Raw genomic sequence first — 19,385 nt, forward strand, 5'->3', positions numbered from 1 at the left:
CAGCCAAAAACCTAGACAGAGTTTTAATTAATTTAAAAGACTTACCCTTGGCAACATTTTTTTTCGAGTCAATTGGCTTCTCTTAAAATGTATGTGGTCTTCATTTTAATCACACTCTCAATATTGTCTTGACATATGGCATACAAACTGAACTGAACAGTATCTCCTTAAAACCCTGTTTTGTCTTACCATCATTTGATAATATTCAGTTTTACAATAATGGACTACATAGCCCTACAAAAAATGTCATTACAGTAGATGTCTTTCTGAAAGTGCTGTAACAAAGTTTAAAGAAGTGAGAGAGAAGAGAGCATAGAGAAACAGGAGAGAAGGCAAAGGATTAATGGCGAATGGCTGCCCTTACCTGAGCCTGGTTCTCTCAGAGGTTTCATCCTGGTAAAAGGTAGCTTTTTCCCTTCCCACTGTTGCCACTCATGGGGGAGTCTGATTATTGGGGTTCCTTTCTAATATTGTAGGGTCTTTACCCTTCAATATAACGCACTGTGAGGTGCCTGTTTTTGTGAATTGGTGATATATAAATAAAATTAATTGAACCAAATTGAATGGAATTATTCTATTATGGAAAAGAAGGTATATGATATGACACAATTTGCAATTCTCAAACAACTATGATCATTTATATATACATACCATCTAGTGCCATTAGTAAAAGCTTCAAATGACATTTAAAAGCTTTATAAGGCAACTCATTGCACAACCAATCCATCTTTACCAACAAGGGTAAGGTCAAGATGTAAAAGCTACTGAATTAGGACAAAGGATAAGTCATTCAGTATGCTCTATGCTTCTCTGAGCACAGATTGCTGGTAAATAGATTGAAGGAACTATTTATCTTTCTTTAAAATAACCTTCATGGTGGTCTGAACAAGAGGGGCAAGCCCAGATTTTGGCCATAGAGGTTATCATATTATCCCTGATATAAATAGGGTCTCCAGCAATGTGATAGAACAGACAGTGGTGCTTTCTGATCAGTAACATACAGTCTTAGAGCGTCTGGTGACAAATATCACAAGCTACCATTTGTGCACCTCTTGATTTTTGTAACCTGCGATATTGTGCAACTTTTATTGCTATTTTTCTATCAGCACAGAAGCTTAGATATTCACAGACTATACAGAATAAGATGTTGCAACAGTTATACAGGATAACAGGATAACTTCACCAAACCAGTGTAGACATAACATTTAAACATGCAGTAGATAATAGTGATACTCATTTGTATCTCACTCAATTGGAAAAACAATTTAGAGCTCACAGAAAATTTAGGGTTTACCTCCACAGAGAGGGTGTGGGGTCAAACAGGATATGTTAGGTAAACACCGAACAATAGTTATAAAACAGCATATCAAGTTTGTTGATTGGTAACCTGACCAGGGTCTTTAAACTTATTACGGTTTGTCTACTTTTTAGCATTACCTACTGATAATGATATTGCTCCTCATGGTTTAGTTTAGGTTGTCATTTATGTCATACGTAACAAAGTATTTGAGTGTTGTTGAGTGACACAAGACTCCAAGATGATTGAGTGATAGACTGACTGTCACCGGGGAGTGGCGGGGACACGTTTCTTTGTGACAGCTGACAAAATAATCCCAGTGAACGGGTCACCAGCATCATCGTGTTTCTGGTCATAGGCTTTAAATCTATACTGAATCCCAAAAAGCTACACATTTCATTTTACATGGGGAGCTGGGCTGACTAGAAACAGCATAATTTCCAGCATTCAGTGTAGATCTACTCTTTTAATGCTAAACTATCTGCTAAATGTTGATGTGTGCCTTTCGATCTCTTTCTTCTTCTTCCTTTTTCCTTTTCTGTTCTTCATTTTTGTCTCTGTGGGCTACTGACTCTGGAAGCAGCAGCTGACGGGTGTGAATTTGTCTTCCATTAGAATGCAACATTCCCCAGGAGTGCCACTGGCTTGAATCATACAGCTGCTATTACATTCCACAGACATTACATTATTTATCTTCCCAGCTGACACCTATCACCCATAGTGACTGCTCCGCAGTCCTGCTGACATCCCTGCTGTCACCCAACTGCTGCAACCCATTCGTCCCACATTAACATGTCTAGATCCCCCTGGGGACCCAAACATGCACTTTCCCCTAACGGTTTCACCCAGTGTGAACAGCCTCAAAAGTTCCGCAGCCATGGCCTCCCAATGCTTTGGGGGTGGGATTTGTGTAAAGCTTTGGAAGGATTAGAAAAGACCGTTAGAGAATGTGGCTGTGGTAGGAGAAATAATGATCTCTGCAACTCAGTCAATCAGCTAAACAAAACACTGAAAGTCAGAGCTGCTTTTTTTATGAACAGTTTGGGGTAGAATGGAAAATACCAACAGTTCTAGTACATTATCTCCAGTTCTACTGTAGCCCTTCAGTTCTACATAACACAGTCTGTCTTTGATCAAACACACACACACACACACACACACACACACACACACACACACACACACACACACACACACACACACACACACACACACACACACACACACACACACACACATACATACATACAGGTCAAGGGGCAGTGGTGTATTGTTTCCTATCTCTTGTGGCTTTCCTCCACCATCTATCTGGGTATCTTTCAAACCATCTCTCCTGTCATGGATTAATTGGATTTTTGACCCAGTTCCAGTTTGCTCTCCTCGTTCTCGTCGTGCTCCACTTGGGAACTGTCATGAGATTGTGTATAATAGTGTGTGTGTGTGTGTGTGTGTGTGTGTGTGTGTGTGTGTGTGTGTGTGTGTGTGTGTGTGTGTGCGTGTGTGTGTGTGTGTGTGTGTGTGCGTGTGCAAGGGAGACAGAGAGACAGTGTCATCAAATGTGTGTAGAGGATTTAATGTGTCAGTAGCTACCTCATTTCCAATCTGTTAGGAACCTTTGTCTCCTTGCCGCCACCCCCCCCTCGTCACTCTTCCCATAGGAGGGCAAGAGCCGGCAAACAAAGCCGGAGTCCCTGCTGAACTCTGATACACACACGCACACACACAATGCAGTCGCCACCACAGCTATTGTTCTGTGGCATTTTGGGACCACACTGGAGGGCTGTTGGTGTTAAGTTCATCTGTAGTGCGCAACAGATGAAGAGACAAGGAATTACCCAGACTGTAAGGCTGAAAACACATCTCCCCTCTGTCACCAAAGTCTGGTTCGCTGTAATAAAAGTGATAAGAGAGCTGTCTTGGGTTGTCTCCAATGCTTTTTGTATAGTGATCATGCTAAAATATTCTCTGTGTTTGGAGCTCATGGACTTGCACCCAACACACTGTGATCTCAGGGCAAAATAATGAATTTAAAGGTATTAAAAGGTGTTTATATGTCAATAGATTGCACATCGCAGTCAACTGAATTCTGTTTTTCTAGAGTGCATTCCGGATTAAGTCAGAATTTCTGGCTGATGAGGCTTTACCCAACATGCTGTAGTGATGTTGTTGGGAACAGAAAATAGAATAAATATTGTGCTAGTGATGCATTAAGGACTCTACTTTCATAGAGTCAGCTGGTGATAGGTGAACCTTCCTTTGAAGAGTTCCCAACATTGTTGAAGATTTAATGAATTAACTCCCATTTGATGTGAAAATGTAATCAAACTATTTATCAAAGTGTTGTGTCGCACATCTAATATTCTGACAGTAAGTAAGTGTGACAATATCGGGACGAATAGGGATGTTTGGGCACTTCTTCATGTTTTAGAGCCCTGACTTCAGGTCAGGAGATGGGGGTTAAGGAAGAAAAGGATGGGGATGAAATGAGGGATGAGAAAGCAGCAGTGAAGGAGACAGATTAAGAGGAGAAAGAGAAAGACATAATGAGAAACAGATGATGAAAATATACACGTACAAATGTTAAATGTTAAAGAGCTACTTGTGAACTTTGAATTAAAACCAAATTATCAGACGTACTATAATTGTGTCCAGTCACTAGACACGGGTAGGTGGAATGCCGATGCCCATCTTGGCCACTGTCTTTATTGTGGTGAAATGGTGGTTTCCATTAACCAGCACTCCCTCCTATGTATTTTTAATGGATTAATTACGTTTATGGGCTTGTTGGGAGAAGTAAAAACACACTAATCAATGTATATTTATGAGTGCCATATTTTTTTTCTGTTAAATAACCCCCCAAAATTACTTGCGGGACTTTTAATGTAACTTTGTGTGGATATTTTCATCGTGTGAACCTTCATCAGAGGATTTCATTTCTGTGTTTGCTTCTAATTACAGACCTGAGGCTACTGCTGATGCAGGGTCAGGGTTTGCTTCCCCTTTTATGGACGTCAATGGCTACGATTTGTAGTCTGTTGGACGGCTCTGCTCCGACAGTTAGTGGATTTGAGGATTAAGACTTCCCCTCATAAATGTCAAATGATAAATTTAAGAACAGTATGCGTTTTCCCTCCAACTTCAGCTGAGGTGCTTATTATGCTGATTTATTACTATTGATTTAAATTTCCATCCCCGTATTTGCTGGAAACTGTACCATTAAAACTGCAGCTTCGCAGGATATGAATTAAGATCCTGTGGATTACAAATGCCTTTCAATTGTGTCTGGCAGAGCAATGACCTCTGAATGAACAACAGTGAGTGGTGTGCTCATCTGTGAGAACAAATGAACTGAAAGTGCTGGCTGCTTTTTGTTTGGCTCATTTGAATCCTGCAGCGGGTCTATTGGCTGGTTTTGTGTCTTCTTGCAGCCAACTGGGTTGAAGTGTGGGAGATTTTGAATAACTCACAGGCACACCATTGTGTGGGGTATGCTAAGCCGTTAGTCCGTTGCTTCAGTCCCAAAAGGGATTTGAAAGGGTTCCTGACAGTTAACGGTCTGCCTTTCACTGACACATTTAAAATTTAAAACACCCCGCTTTTTGTTTTTTTTTCCCAAGTCAACAGGCTTCCATGTCTTTTGGCTCGAGATTAGGGACACATGCACTCATTGTTGTTTTTAGAGCCTCAAGTGAATGTTGGATGCCAGCATTAGTGTGCCCCCTACTGCCAGAGTGTCATTTTTTCTTTTAATGCAGTAAATGGCGGGTTATTGAATTTTTGCGTATGTTCAGTGTGAATAGTGGTTTAATAGTAACTACAGTGCTGTATATTGCACAGCCTTTAAATAGCACTCACTGTACACACCATGCATCTAATGTTAGCTCTTCAAGATCTAGAATAAAATAATGATAATAAGAATAAAAATCACTACAAACTTCTTATCTCACAAGTGTAGACTATTTTAGATACTCTTAGATATTTCCTCGATTCTGTGTTAAAATAATGTCGTTATTATTATTTGGTTATAAATTATAGTCTGTCATTCATGTAACATTTCATTTCCTACAGCTTTTTATTTCATTCTTTGGTTCTGTGTATCAATGAATGAAGAAAATTCTTGTTGAAATATTTCATTTGGGATTTTTGTGAAGTCAAAGAGTTTTTGTGTGTGACACACACTCACAGCTGTCAGCAGTTTCAGTTAAAAAACATTTGTATCTGTGCTTGACTTCAAAACCTTGTATTGTGCAAAACTGCTTCTTTCAATTTCCTTGGCTTTGCTGCCGCTGTCCCACATTCAGTATTTCAGCACTTTCCTGCCCACGCTAACCATGGCTGACAGTATGTTGCTGGGGTCAGGGCTTTGTGGCTGGGCTATGGAAGGGGACAGGTGCAGAGAAAGACATGATTGGTCCTTGCAGCTTGAAGGTGATTTGGACCAGATGGTAGCCTCTCTCCTCCAGATGCACTTTACCTTGCCATATCTACTGCTGGCACACTGTAGGACTGTAACTGATAGGGTCTTATCACAGCAGCTCTGAGTGTGGAGGTGGGTAGTAGAGGTAGGTGGGCAGTGGGACTTGCAGTGGGCTTTGATCCAACCTGGCAGATAACCCCTCCATCTCCTCCTCTACACAGATGCTGCAGCTCTGCAGTGCACCAACTGATGAAAATCAGATTTCAGGCTTAAAGTTCCCTCCCACTTCTCACCGTCCCTATCAGTGAAGGGCAAATACAGCCAAGGAAATGGTTTATCTTGAGAGGATAGGTTCAGGGAACAGAAAGCCTTGTTTGTCTTTGCCAAGCATCAAGAAATGCTGAGAACTTCAGACAGATCCGGCACAGAACCCAGTTTTATCGATTGGCTTCTTCCTTCCTTTTACCTCAGGTTACTCTACCTGAGAACTCACTCTCATGTTGCATTGTGTAATGTACCTTGCACTTAGGGGATGTTGTAAGTCTCCTCTTTCCTTCTTTGATGTTTGAGAGATTTCAGCTTCTAGTCTGAGATGAAGCCTCTCATATCGTAGCCTCCTAGACCTGTGTCTATTTTCTGCACCTCTACAAACCCTATTATACTCATCAAGAAAGTGATAATAGACTGAAGCATATGCTTTCTTTCTAAAGGATAGGCTTTTCTCACCTTTCTCACCTTAGTTGTATCCATTAGTTTTATAAAGAAAGTAATTATGTGGCATGCCAAGGCATATAAAAGAAATGCATAGGCTCAGACAGTGTGTTTTCTCCATTTTCCCCTTTAAGCCTTTTCTCTTATTTATTTTCATTTTCATTGGCAGAGAGTTAGTGTTTTAACTACGACGTTAAAATGTGTCTATCAGGGTTGGTGAATTAGGTTAAACACAATCCATATATCACATGGTTCATAAAAAGTCGTGTTAACGCTTTTCAGGAAGTTGTGTCTAATGATATAACATAACAGATGGCTATCACGTGCTAGGATTTCACAAAATTGACGTTTAATAAATGTTTCATAGCTTGAATACAACATACTGACATTTCTTTGACATTCAAAAGGATGAATGGACATCCAACATCCGGTGTAAAAATCAAAACAGGATCAAATACGAGCATCTGTCTGCATTTTATATATAAAGACTAGTAAAGTACAAACAACAACATTTATAATATATTATTATTATTACACATGTATCATTGGATGCCTAGCACCCACATTAATTTTTGATATTGTTAATGTTTGAATAACAGTTTCTTTTTTTACAACTCAGTAAGGGAGCAGCTAGGCTTCATATACTTGTTATTTCATTTAAATCCAAAAGTGGTGAGTACATTTTTTAATACAAAAAGAACAATTATACACTTGTTGTACATTTGATAATACCTTCAATATGTGTCATATTGAGGATCAAACGCAGACATGAGAAAGTCAAGGATGATTTCAAAGTGAGCTTTTATTTGCTGATACAAAAAATGCTCCAAAGGCAAAGAAAACTGAAATTTAAAATCCCAAAATCCAAAAGGAAAGGATTGGACACACATAAAAGTACAGAGATATCATGACAAAGGACAAGAAAAAGACTGTAAATGTACTGAGACCTGAATAGGAAGGCCAAACAGGTGAGAAATGAAAGATAGGTGAAAGTAATCAGGAAACCAGGAAAGGACAGACAGAAAGCAAAGCTAACACAAGACACAGGAAATAACCAATAGAGACTAACACAACATGAATACTAACACTTAACAAGAAGCACCAGACAAGGAAACATAAAATAACCAAGGCACAAAGGTGTAAAGACAAGATATGCTTTCTAGTGAATAGTTCAGTTTTGTGATGAGTAAAAACAGCATATATTATCATAAATTCTAAGTTCCTACAACTACACATCCAGACTGATTAAAAACAGGAGGATATGTACTGATTGTGCTGGATTTTTCCACATGAAATTGTACCCATATTGCTCCCAGTGTAAAGCAATATTGTCACCGTGTATCACATAACTTCAACAGTTTAGCTATTTAGGAGGTATTTTTCTAAAGGTTAAAGCTAGGAAGGACGTCTCTTTGCACAGAAAACACCACATATTGCATAGACCGTAACATGATTGAGTGCAGCCTTGCTTTGCAAGATGTGCACTGATGTGTCTGTGCCTATTTTTAGGTAAGTATACAGAAAACAGCTCCCCTGTGTCGAAGTGGGTATACATCGTATATCTATGTATACGCACCACTACACTGCTGCTCTCGAGTATTTCACAGGAAAAAAGGAGAAAGAAAAGGGGAACACTTTGTATTAGAATCATTGTAATCTCTTATAATCCCCCAAATAAATGTATATATGTTGTATGTTGATTGAAACCACAGTTCTTTTAGTCTCGCCATAAGATTTGTCCTATGTCACCTTTGCCTTTTGTGCTATCAAATGCATCTTCGATAGAGGTGGGGGGATTTCGATGACTGTGAGAGAAAAGACATGATTCCACATATTACATTAGCTGCAGCCTTGTCAAACTCCATGTATGGTGATGAATGTTCTCAGCGAGTATACATCATTCTTCGCCCCATGGGAGAGCTCCCTGCTGCTGAATCTGTTAGTCCACCATTTCCCTGCTCTGAGCCCTGATCCTGTAGCACAAGTGAGAGACTGAGCCTGGGAGATGACACGCTCTGCTTAGTAAATGGCCAGAGAAACCTAGAAGAAATAGGGCAGAGAGAGTGAGGAATACTGGCATAGAGAGCAGAGCAGAACAGCAGCAGCTCCCCCAAAGGCCTTCAGTATGCCGAGATGAAACAAACAGTAGATCACAGGAGTTAGATGAAGACGCTGAGGGCGGGTGGGATATATCAAGATGCAGCAGAGGGGTGGAGAGCTGGTAGTTGTATATGAGAAAGGATAGTCAGCCCACACGCTGCTAATGCACTATTGATTTCTGCCACTGAGAAGATTCCCCTGCATCGCAAGTCCACTTCCATTAACTCATGTCATTGTCAGATGTCCTGAACTCTGGCTGACTTAGGACCAATGTTTAGGGTTGAGTTTAGGATCAGGATTTATTCTTGGCGGAAGCAATAAATCCACGCTCCCAATGACTGCAAGAAGTCCATCTCTTATAACTAAGCACCTCTTCTAGGGAGAGTACACTGACATGTGGGTGGCCCATGAGCTTTTATGTTTGAGAAGTTGGAACCAGAGTGGTCATTGGCGTCAGGCTTCCTTGATCTGCTGCTGAAACAATGCTGCTATTACATTTTCTGAATAGTAGTTGAGCCATGCAAGGATGAAATAAACAAAATCTTGATTGCAGCTTTTCATATTTAAATTTTGAAAACATGTTTTCTTTTGAGGCTGCAGATATAATTGCATCAAAAACAGTGCCCGCAAAATGATGAATGCTTTGTTCTTTCTTTACTTGATGCCACTGCTGAATTCCATGCTAAATTTCCTCCAACAGAGGTTATTCAGTGTCATTTTTAAAATTCCATATCACTACCCTCATCCCACGCTGTTGGAACATCTTTATAAGCTAAACTACACTCATACTTTGTATTGGCATTAATAAGGGCTGCTCATATAGTACTGGAGCCATATGTCATGCATGTATTGAAGAGAACTGTGTACTAGAACAGCAGAATTCCTACATTTAATGAATTACATGTTGCATGGGCCACTGAACGAAATACATTGGTGTTGGATAGTCAGAAAACCTTCAGAAGACCTTGTTTGCTGATAGAAGTCTCCTCCTAAGAAATACTCTGGGATGAAAATGGTTCTTGAGCTGCTGTGGAGCTTTAATTGTAGCAAAAGCTGAGTGGCGTCACCGTATCAATCATCCACAATATACTGGTTTTATTAAGGCTGTTTGCACAAAGAAAATGTCAGGGGAATCCTGCAGATGCATTCTCACTACTATCCAAAACTCTGCCTTGTTTAGGCAAATTCATCTCACTAAGTTTGGTGGGGTGTTTACAACTTGGCTGTGCATTTCTCAAATGCCTCATTGGACTTATTGTTGAGTGTGATGTTGACTTTGAGCTGGGTATAAAATCATGACAAGTATACCAAGAATGTCAGAAAACTTTACATCAACAGTGTTTTCTTTTTTATTCAAATCCTAGTTTGGACAGCTTGGGTAAATCTTATTTACCCTTCTATTGTTACAGTGCACCCTTAATACAGACACTTGATAAATACATTGCGTTACTTACATTTTATGCATTCAACTTTTCCCAGGTTATGGTTTCCTTTCACAAATGGCTTTGTAAAAAGTGCTGGTGACAACAAAAACATTACAACCCAGAAACACTGTTCATAGCAGTTCCTATGTTGGAATAAAAGTCATCACGTTGTTAGTGTGAACTATCGCATAAACTACCTGCAAAAATTGGAAGTGATGTCATTTTTCGTGGGAAAAGTAGTTTTGTTTTCCCTACAGGGTCTTTCAAAGATTTACTGGCGTTTTTGAAAGTCATGTTTGACTTTATGCTTTGACTTTATGTTTGTATAGTTTCTGGGATGCTTAGAGCTTAAATTGCACTGTTGGAAATAGTTTATTTTGATGCACATGTTGTTTTGTTGCAAATTGTGCACAACAATATTGTTTTTCATTTTTCCTGCAGCTTATAAAAGTCTAAAAAATCTCAAAACGTAAGACACTCAAAATAAATTTCCTGTGTTTAGAAACTATTTTGTGCAACTTTTTTGCATTTACAGTTTTGAGGAAAAACTAGAAATATGTGTAAAAAACAAAACAAAACAAAACATGATTTTTTTTGTAGTTTATTGCATTTTTTTCAATTTGTGGAGTTACTATGGACTTAATGAATACATATTATTAAAACTTGGGATATAGCAGTTGTATTGATGTATAGCAACTTGAAATGCTCCAAAAAATGTAAAAATGTAAACTATAAGGTCTGGCGGACTTGGTGGTCTTAAGTGTGCACCCCTGGCTCAATTTCATGAAAAGTGTTTTTCCTAAATCTCTACCACAAAGATCCTAAATAGTACATCGATACATGTTTTAATAACAAAATGACACTAGTATGAAATAGGTGTCTCATAGTGGAGCACCTATAGAGACTATCAGAGGATCTGTAGCTTTCCTAAGCATTACGGGGCTTTGTGGGTGTTTTTTGTTTTGTTTATTTGTTTGTCTGCTTAGCTTTCTGACTCCCAATTTCACTGTTCTGCTTCACTCTTTCCACTCATAGCGCCATTTTCTGCCACAGCAGGCATCTGTTTTCTAACAAAAAAATCTCTCATATCCCTCTACGCACTACCTGCTGAGCAGCAAAATGGTAGATAGACACACTTAGCGATTAGTCAGTTTTAGCAGCTGAAAAGGCCCGATATTATTTTAGAGGCACTAAAAAAAGTAAAATTAGCTGACTTAATTATTTATTAATCAACTGCATTGGAGAAGCAACCGAACACTAATGAATTTGACTTGTGCATCTTTTTAATCTGCTAGTAGATCAGGTGATGCAGCTACATGTGATGCGATGCAGCATTTGCATAGTCTAATGAAAGCACGCATTGTTGGCACATTTCACTCAGTATGTGGTGCTAATCAGCGCATCTTGGAAGTGTCAGCGTAGAAACACAGTAATGACTCTGTTGTTGTCAGCGGTCTCCAGGTTGTCTGCCTGGCTCTCGACTCTCACCTGTAGAATTCATTAGCTGGAGCCGTCAGCTGCACTCAGAGTTGTATTGTTTGCAGGGTGTTTAGGCTCTGCCAGTGTCGCATTCATGACCAGCTGCTGTTGGTTTGCAGATTTCCCATTTGTACGCAGCAAGCACTGTGTGACTTTGTAAGTGGTAAAATCTGCATTGTCTTTTGGCTCCAGTAAACAAGCCCCAGCTCCTCTGTCCCCGCCAGCCGAGCAGTTCACACACCACCTCCAGAGCAGCAAACAGCGAGACCAATCTGCGCCCTCCTAATCATCTACACTGGCCGCACTTCACTCCTCTTGGGTGTGCAATATCATCTGTGGTCAGAGTAGCTCCAAGTTGCAATATCAGAAAAAAAAGAATAAAAGGCAGAAAGCAAATGGAGATCTGAAAGACCAAATTCAGAGTCCAAATTGAAAATCTTGAATGACCTTCTGCAGGTGTCCTGGAGGAGGGAGGGTTAATGAAGATCCTCCTCGGGCTTGCTCTCATCAATCACACAGTCAAAATGACGAGAAAGCAGGCTATAAACCGGCATTCACAGCGAGTCTACGTGGAGGCACAAGGAGGCAGAAAATGTTAGATAACAATTTGATTAAAATGCATCAGGTTTTGCTTGGCCTTTTTCAAGAAATGATGGTGTTGTCATTGTGTGGAATAGGCCTGCCTGAGTTGTACAAAGAGTTATTGATGGCAGCAGAGGGATGCTAACCAAAAATGACAGAGACAAACATAAAGATAAAAGCACCCCGCTATCGCTCCTTCTTTTCTTGCCGTACTCTCTCGCTCGTCCCTTCCACTTTCAGCTCCTCTCGTGTTTTTCTTGGTGTAAGTGTGATAAAAGCGGCCAGACCTATGACTCAGGTTTCCACCCCACATTCTGATATGAATTCAGGGAACCGAGGCCGTCCCCTAATCTCTTAATGCATGTTCCCTTGCCCTTGGCAGGGTCAGGGGAGAAATAGATGGAGCCTTATCAGCTTCTATGGATTTATGGAGAATTTCTCTGCATTGGGTGTTGGTTTTTTTTGTTGTTTTTTTTTACAGAAGCTTGTCTGTGCTTATACACTGTGTCTCTATTGATGTCTGTGTCCTCAAGGATGTTGAGTAAGGTTATCTGAGATTTTAATATCTTCATGAGTTTTATCAAATTTCTAATTACTGCATCAATCATGCTGACCTACTCCATCAACCTAAATTGAAAAGAGGTGCGATGAATGCTTTTGAGAAATTTGTGCTAGTGTACTAACCTTCAGGAGCTTGCTTCCTTTACTGCTGATATTTTATTAGGTCTTTAAATACGTTACTTATTAGATTGCTATTTATAAATTGAAGCTGCACTGTGGTACTAAAGTTAACCTTTGACCTTCTGGACAGTGAACTGTGCTTGTCCTGCTGGACCGCAGTGCAGCGTTTAATGCTATTTTATTACACTGATTAGAGCTTGCTGTAGATGTTAAAGGTACTGCGCTGCAGTGGTTTGAATCACATCTATCTAAAAGACTCCAATTTGGTCATGTAAATGTAGAGTTCTCCACACACTAATGTTAATTATGGACTTCCACAGGGTTACATGCTAGGACCACTTCTGTTTACAATATACATGCTTTCCTTAGGCCAGGGGTCGGCAACCTGCGGCTCTTTAGTCCTTATAGTGCGGCTCCGTGTGGTTTGAGAAAATATTTAGTATTTAGCTGAAGAGTATTTTATTTATGTTAGTTCTTTTTTAACTTGTAGTTCTACATTGGAAGATTATTGTGATATTGAAATATAAAAATAAAATTATATTTTATTATTTTTTCATCGCTCAAAATAAGCGTCACACTCGCGGAAGCCGGTGTACCCGCCGAAACGCTGTGCATTTATCGAGACTTTCAACCCCAGGTAGGCCAATTATGGATCTTTGGATCCACATTATGTCAGCAGCTATTCTCCACCGTGAACTATGTTAAAAACAAACGTCCTGTGTAAAGTTGAAAGTGACTTCGTACAGCCCCGATTTTCAGATGCTGTGCGCAGAGGTTCAGGAGCAGAAGTCCCATTGTAAACATATCACGGCAGACCCGACGATGTTTGCATCTCTTTTCAGCATCTCTTTATTGACCACTTTTCACACACGGTTGTTGTATGCATACAGCCGGCTGTAGCTTTTCAGCCCGACACACAAACAAACAAACAAACACAACAGCATAGATGGCACAGACGTTAAGGCGATGAGACGTGATTGCGGGTGCCGTTCAGGTGCGTCCGCCTCCCCTGCAGCGGCGCTGCAGATCACGCCCCGCCAAACACATTAACCAGGTAAAATACATATTTAAGCACAATTTTGCAAATATCTATTCTTAATTTTTTAGCAGCATAGTGCTTTTTTCCAATTATTTTTTAAAAGTCAGTTCAAGGCTCCAAAAGCCCAAAGGCGATATAAGGGTGGCGGCTCACAACAGTTGTTGTTTGCTACATGGATCATTTTAGTTCAGCTGGGTGTCTTTCCTTTTGTTATATTTCTTTAAGAGTTCAAAATGTGTTAATTACATAAATAAAATGTGATTTTCTCTGTAGCACTTCATGGATTTCATAAGCAACACACCTTAGTTGTTCACACAAAGCATAAAGGTAAAAAAAAACAATACATACAGTGTTATCTTCATTTTAGATTTCAAAAGTATTTGCGGCTCCCAGTGTTTTCTTTTGCGGGGAAACCGGGTCCAAGTGGCTCTTTGGGTCTTAAAGGTTGCTGACCCCTGCCTTAGGCAGTATCATAAGAAGGCAGAGCATAGATTTGAACTACTATGCAAATGACTTCTATTCAAGAAGACATATAACGACTTACAGACCTGGATGGCCTCAAATTTTCTGCTTCTAAATTCAGATTTACGCTGAGTGTTTCTTCTTCAGTCACCTTTTTTTCCCCTCACTATGTGTTTATACACCATTCTGCTTTTGATTATTATTTACTATTACTCTCTGGCTGTCTTCCATGTTTTTGTCCTGTTTTCCTCCACTCACTCTAACCGGTCGTGGGCAATGGCCGCCCCTCCCTGAGTCTGGTTCTACTGGAGGTTTCTTCCTCTTAAAAGGGAGTTTTTTCTTCGCACTGTCACCAAAGCGCTTGCTTAACGGGTGGTCATATGATTTTTGGGGTTTTCTCTGTTTTCTTTATATTATTGTAGGGTCTTTACCTTACACTAAAAGTGCCTTGAGGCCACTTAGGTTTTGATTTTATTGCTATATAAATAAAGTGAATTGAACTGAACTGAATTTAAAATCTCTTTGGAACTCATATTGAGAGCACACTGAACAGCTATGAAATGCAAATTCAGTGCTTGACATAAACAGCAGATACACTATATTACCAAAAGTAATTGTTTGTCTGCTTTCAGACACCTATGAACTTGAGTGACATCAGATTCTAAAGTGTTTAATAATTTTAATATATGTGAGTTCAGTCTTTGCAGCTACAACAGCTTACACTTCTCTGGGAAGGCTCACGACTGGACTTGTTGCACTGGTAGCATCCTGTCACAGTATCACGATGGAATTCACCAGCTCCTGGGTGACTTTTTCTTTCACAAATGTTTGTAGAAGTAGTCTGCATGCCTAGGCTTAAACCTGTGTCCATGGAGGTGATTGAAACACCTGAATTTAACCATTTAGATGGGTGAGTGAATACCTTTTGCAATATAGTGTATTTTATCTGCTTAATTTGTCATGAAATAACAAGGCAACCGGTTTTACTGAACCGTGAAACTATTTCTCAGATAACTGTCCAAATATAGTCTCTGAAAGTGTTGGAATGTGTATAGATTTGGTCATAATTCTCTAACAATGAATGCAATGCCTTTGTTAACCCACTCAAATTAAAGTCTTCACTTAAATCATACCTTTATTGTTTGATTTAAAATGCACTGTGGTGGAGCACAAAGGCAAAATTTAAAAAAATATATATTTCTTTGTCCAAAAACTAAGACCTAACCTAGTTTGTTCAGGTTGAAGGACTTATTGTGTCCTTCACTCTTTTAACCACCAGATGGCTTCAGTACAATCAAATGGAGGCTGGAGCTTCAGTAACAAAGGAGACAAGTTGCTTAAAGATATTTCGGTAAAATGAGAGACAGAGCGTTGCTTGTAGCTGCTTCCTATGTAATTTCCGAGCGCCCACACTTCCCAGTGCAATCCTGTCATAAGGACAGTTGGAGACTTGCCCTCCAACAATGACAGGCTCCAGCTCTCATAGCTGAAGAAAAAGCAATTTAGCCAAAGAGCCCCGCCTGGAGAACTCGCACATCAAAGCAGCAGCAGCGGCGAGGGCTTAGCCAGAGCCTGCCCGGCCTTCGCCTGCAAGCAGGTGAAGCAGAGTAGAATTTCAGTGTCGTCCAAGAATACCATGAGTTCTCAAAGGAGAGCAGCTGCTTGTTATCACAGGATATTTCTGGCAGTTTGACGTCTTATCCGTGCTCTGGGGGCAGAGAAGAGGAGCCAAGGGAGGGAATGTACATTGGTCGACAATGCTTTGTGACATGCATGTTAAATCTCAAAGATCTCCAGGTTGTCCATGCATCTGTCTCACCCTTTGACCTGTTTCATTTTTATATTTCTCGAAAGAAAGCAGCTGATAAATGGAATTAAAACCCCTGACTGAGCAGGCTGAGCACACTCAAGGCTACGCATTATATCAGACTCCTGGTAATATGATTTTGAATTCCAAATGATGCCACTGTATCATGGGTGAGACATGGAAAATTACTTGATAACACAAACTACACTTAGTGTAATTGAGTTCATTTCACATTTGCCTTTGCCTAAATAAATAACTGCACTCAGTCGAAGATTTCTTCATTCAGAGCGCATTAAAGTGTAAATAGATTGTCTCTACTTTATCAGCACACTGCATTCTAAAGTCTGAAAGAATACCTACTGCATTCTGAAAAATGTCTCCTTTTTTAATGGAATGGAGTCCGTTCATGACGTGCCAATGATGTGATTTTGTTTTGTTTTTTTTACCTTAAAACAGATGGTGAATGTTATCTGAATATATGAACCACCTTGTCGTTTGTTCTTTTTTTAATACTGCATGTATTTGGGGAAATTAAAATATAGATCTGGCTTAAAATATAAAAGAATAAGAATGTAAGCTGGCAAAAGAAAGTAGAAGGACTGCTGGAAAAGTTAAAAGAAGAAGCCACTTTTCTCAAGGGAAGGTCAGTGTGACTAGGCCCCAGGTCTGCTTCTGATGCTGTAAACTATGTGTGTTTCAGCGAGGAGTGTGTGTGCTGATATGTGTCCTACACGTCAGCGTGCAAATATTACAGCCATCTCTCCGGTTTAAGCATTCCCTCGGTTGCCATTATGGCCTAATAACTATGTCAGTATGATTAATGGCAGGAGGCAGGCCTCTGATTGCACTCTCCCTAAACTACAGTACCTAAGCAACTACACTACCCATGTGCTTGTCTTCCCTGGCCATGTCAAGTAGCATCACCCGCCACAAGGTGCCATATGTGAAGGTTATCCGTTCAATTAGCATGCTTTCACCCTCCTGTGGGCGACATCAAAGAGTCCATCTGATGTTGATGATGACTGAAAGATTAGAAATTAAAGAGGAAACTATTTGATCTTTAAAGCCACTTTTAGCACTGCAAGGTAGCAATTCTTACTTTCTGCATTATCTGTATGTGTCTTTTTTCGCTTTGTCTTCCTATCTTTTCAACATTTCTTTAATAAAACATCATTTTGAAAGTCAATGTAGTCATTAATGGTTTAAAAAACTTATAATTAGTGATAATTTATCTACACACACACACATCTATATATATTAGGGGTGCAACGATATTCGTATCGATATTGAACCGTTCGATACAGTGCTTTCGGTTCGGTACGCATATGTATCGAACAATACAACATTTGTAATTTATTTTATCAACTTTCCTTCTGACGATGCTGTCTGTGTTGAGCGCTCAGTGAATCTGTGTTCGACTACTCCGCCTAGGCTGCACTGTCCAGCGCAGATCCACTGAGCGCTCAACACAGACAGCATAGTCAGAAGGAAGAGCGCAGGGCAAGCTAGCAAGACAGAAGTTAAGCTCTCCTTGCAACATGGACCTCCCCCACCCTCATTCAGATCTGGCGTTTGGAATTATTTTGGTTTCCATGTGACGTATGACCCTGAAGGTAAGCGAGTCATGGACTAAAGTAAAACAGTATGTTGGATGTGCCATGCAATGCTCAATTACATGGGTGGGAGCTAGTGTGTTAGCGCAGTTAGCTCGTTAACGTGTTGGCCGTCTAGCCCCATGCACGGGGCGATCGGCGGGAGATTTGCCGTGTTGTGGCGTTAAGGTCATTTCAACGAGATTAACCTGAAAGCACTAGTGGGAACACAACGAATATGACTGCACATTTACACCGACATCATCCTAGTGCAAAGACAAAAACAACAAGCATGCTACTAACTTTAGCCGAGTCATTTAGACAGCTGTTAGCACATGATTCTCCTTATGCTGCTGAGAATATAGCCCAGAAGAAGCGGATAGTATAGCTTTTATTTTGGAAAGAGCCATTTCTCTGTAATAAACTCTCTTTTCCAAAGATGAGTGATTCCTCAATCAGATACAGGGCTTGCAATATCGCTAGCCTGACGTCCTGGGGCTAACGATTTTTTCAGTCGGGCTACCAAAATCTATCTCTTCCCTGCCCGTCGGGCTATTGTAGGAAGGAAAAATATGTCAATGCTTTTGCATTCTTTCAGAAATGTAGCTGGGTAATTATGTCATTGGCATCGGTGAGCCACTGTCAATATGTGACATATTGAAGTCGCGTTTGAATTTGCGCTTGTTTTTTTGCTTTCACTTTGCAATCGTGCGAACTGTGTATAGAGAGCGACAGCACTGATCTGTGAGTGACGATAATTTGCGCACCAATTCCTCTGACATCGTCTTATTAATCATTAGCTTACTATGCAAACATGACAAGTGAAATCTCCCACAGCAAGCTTAAACATGTGAGAGGTTGATCGCGCAGAGAATCGCTGAGCTTATGTGAGTGCGTGTGTAAAAGCAGCAGGATATATATTTCAGTTTTTCTGAGCCAAATAAGACAGGTCAGGGTGAAGAAGTGACAGCCAAAGAAAAGCTTACCACAAAACGGAGAAGTTATGACAAATCAGACTATAAGGCAAAAAGAAAGTGCAGCTTTATGGTTTCATGGACAAAAGAATTTCTGTGGCTGCAATATGACGAGCTAAATAACCAGGGCTGCACATAAGTGGTCCGCAGGTGCGCATTCGCTGTCAAAATAAAAAACACGCACAAGGGTTAGGGTTAAATTTAAAAACTGTACTTTTGAGTTAAAATATATATTTATAATTTTAATAAATGACAAATTAAAAAGGCATGAACATTTTTTTTGTATCGAAAAAATATCGAACCGTGACACCAAAGTATCGAACCGAACCGTGAATTTTGTGTATCGTTGCACCCCTAATATATACATACACATAAAAAAAAGTTCCCCACTCGCCCCCTGTGGGCGGTCAATCCTTCAAGCTCGGGTCCTCTACCAGAGGCCTGGGAGCTTGAGGGTCCTGCGCAGTATCTTAGCTGTTCCTAGGACTGCGCTCTTCTGGACAGAGATCTCCGATGTTGTTCCCGGGATCTGCTGGAGCCACTTACCTAGCTTGGGAGTCACCGCACCTAGTGCTCCGATTACCACGGGGACCACCGTCACCTTCACCCTCCACATCCTCTCGAGCTCTTCTCTGAGTCCTTGGTATTTCTCCAGCTTCTCGTGTTCCTTCTTCCTGATGTTGCTGTCATTCGGAACCGCTACATCGATCACTACGGCCGTCTTCTTCTGTTTGTCTACCACCACTATGTCCGGTTGGTTAGCCACCACCATTTTGTCCGTCTGTATCTGGAAGTCCCACAGGATCTTAGCTCGGTCATT

At 40.3% G+C, this 19,385-nt stretch overlaps 1 protein-coding gene across 3 annotated transcripts in view; it reads left to right on the forward strand.

Annotated features, from left to right (window-relative positions):
- The window catches only part of LOC146644220 (receptor-type tyrosine-protein phosphatase U-like), a 258,409-nt gene that overhangs the window by 109,473 nt on the left and 129,551 nt on the right, over nt 1–19,385 (forward strand). The gene's annotated exons all lie outside the window — the stretch shown is intronic.

The sequence above is a fragment of the Rhamphochromis longiceps genome, linkage group LG22 (assembly GCF_057381845.1).
Source record: "Rhamphochromis longiceps isolate RC_006_pf linkage group LG22, R_longiceps_female_GT1.1, whole genome shotgun sequence".
NCBI classification, from domain to species: Eukaryota; Metazoa; Chordata; class Actinopteri; order Cichliformes; family Cichlidae; genus Rhamphochromis; species Rhamphochromis longiceps.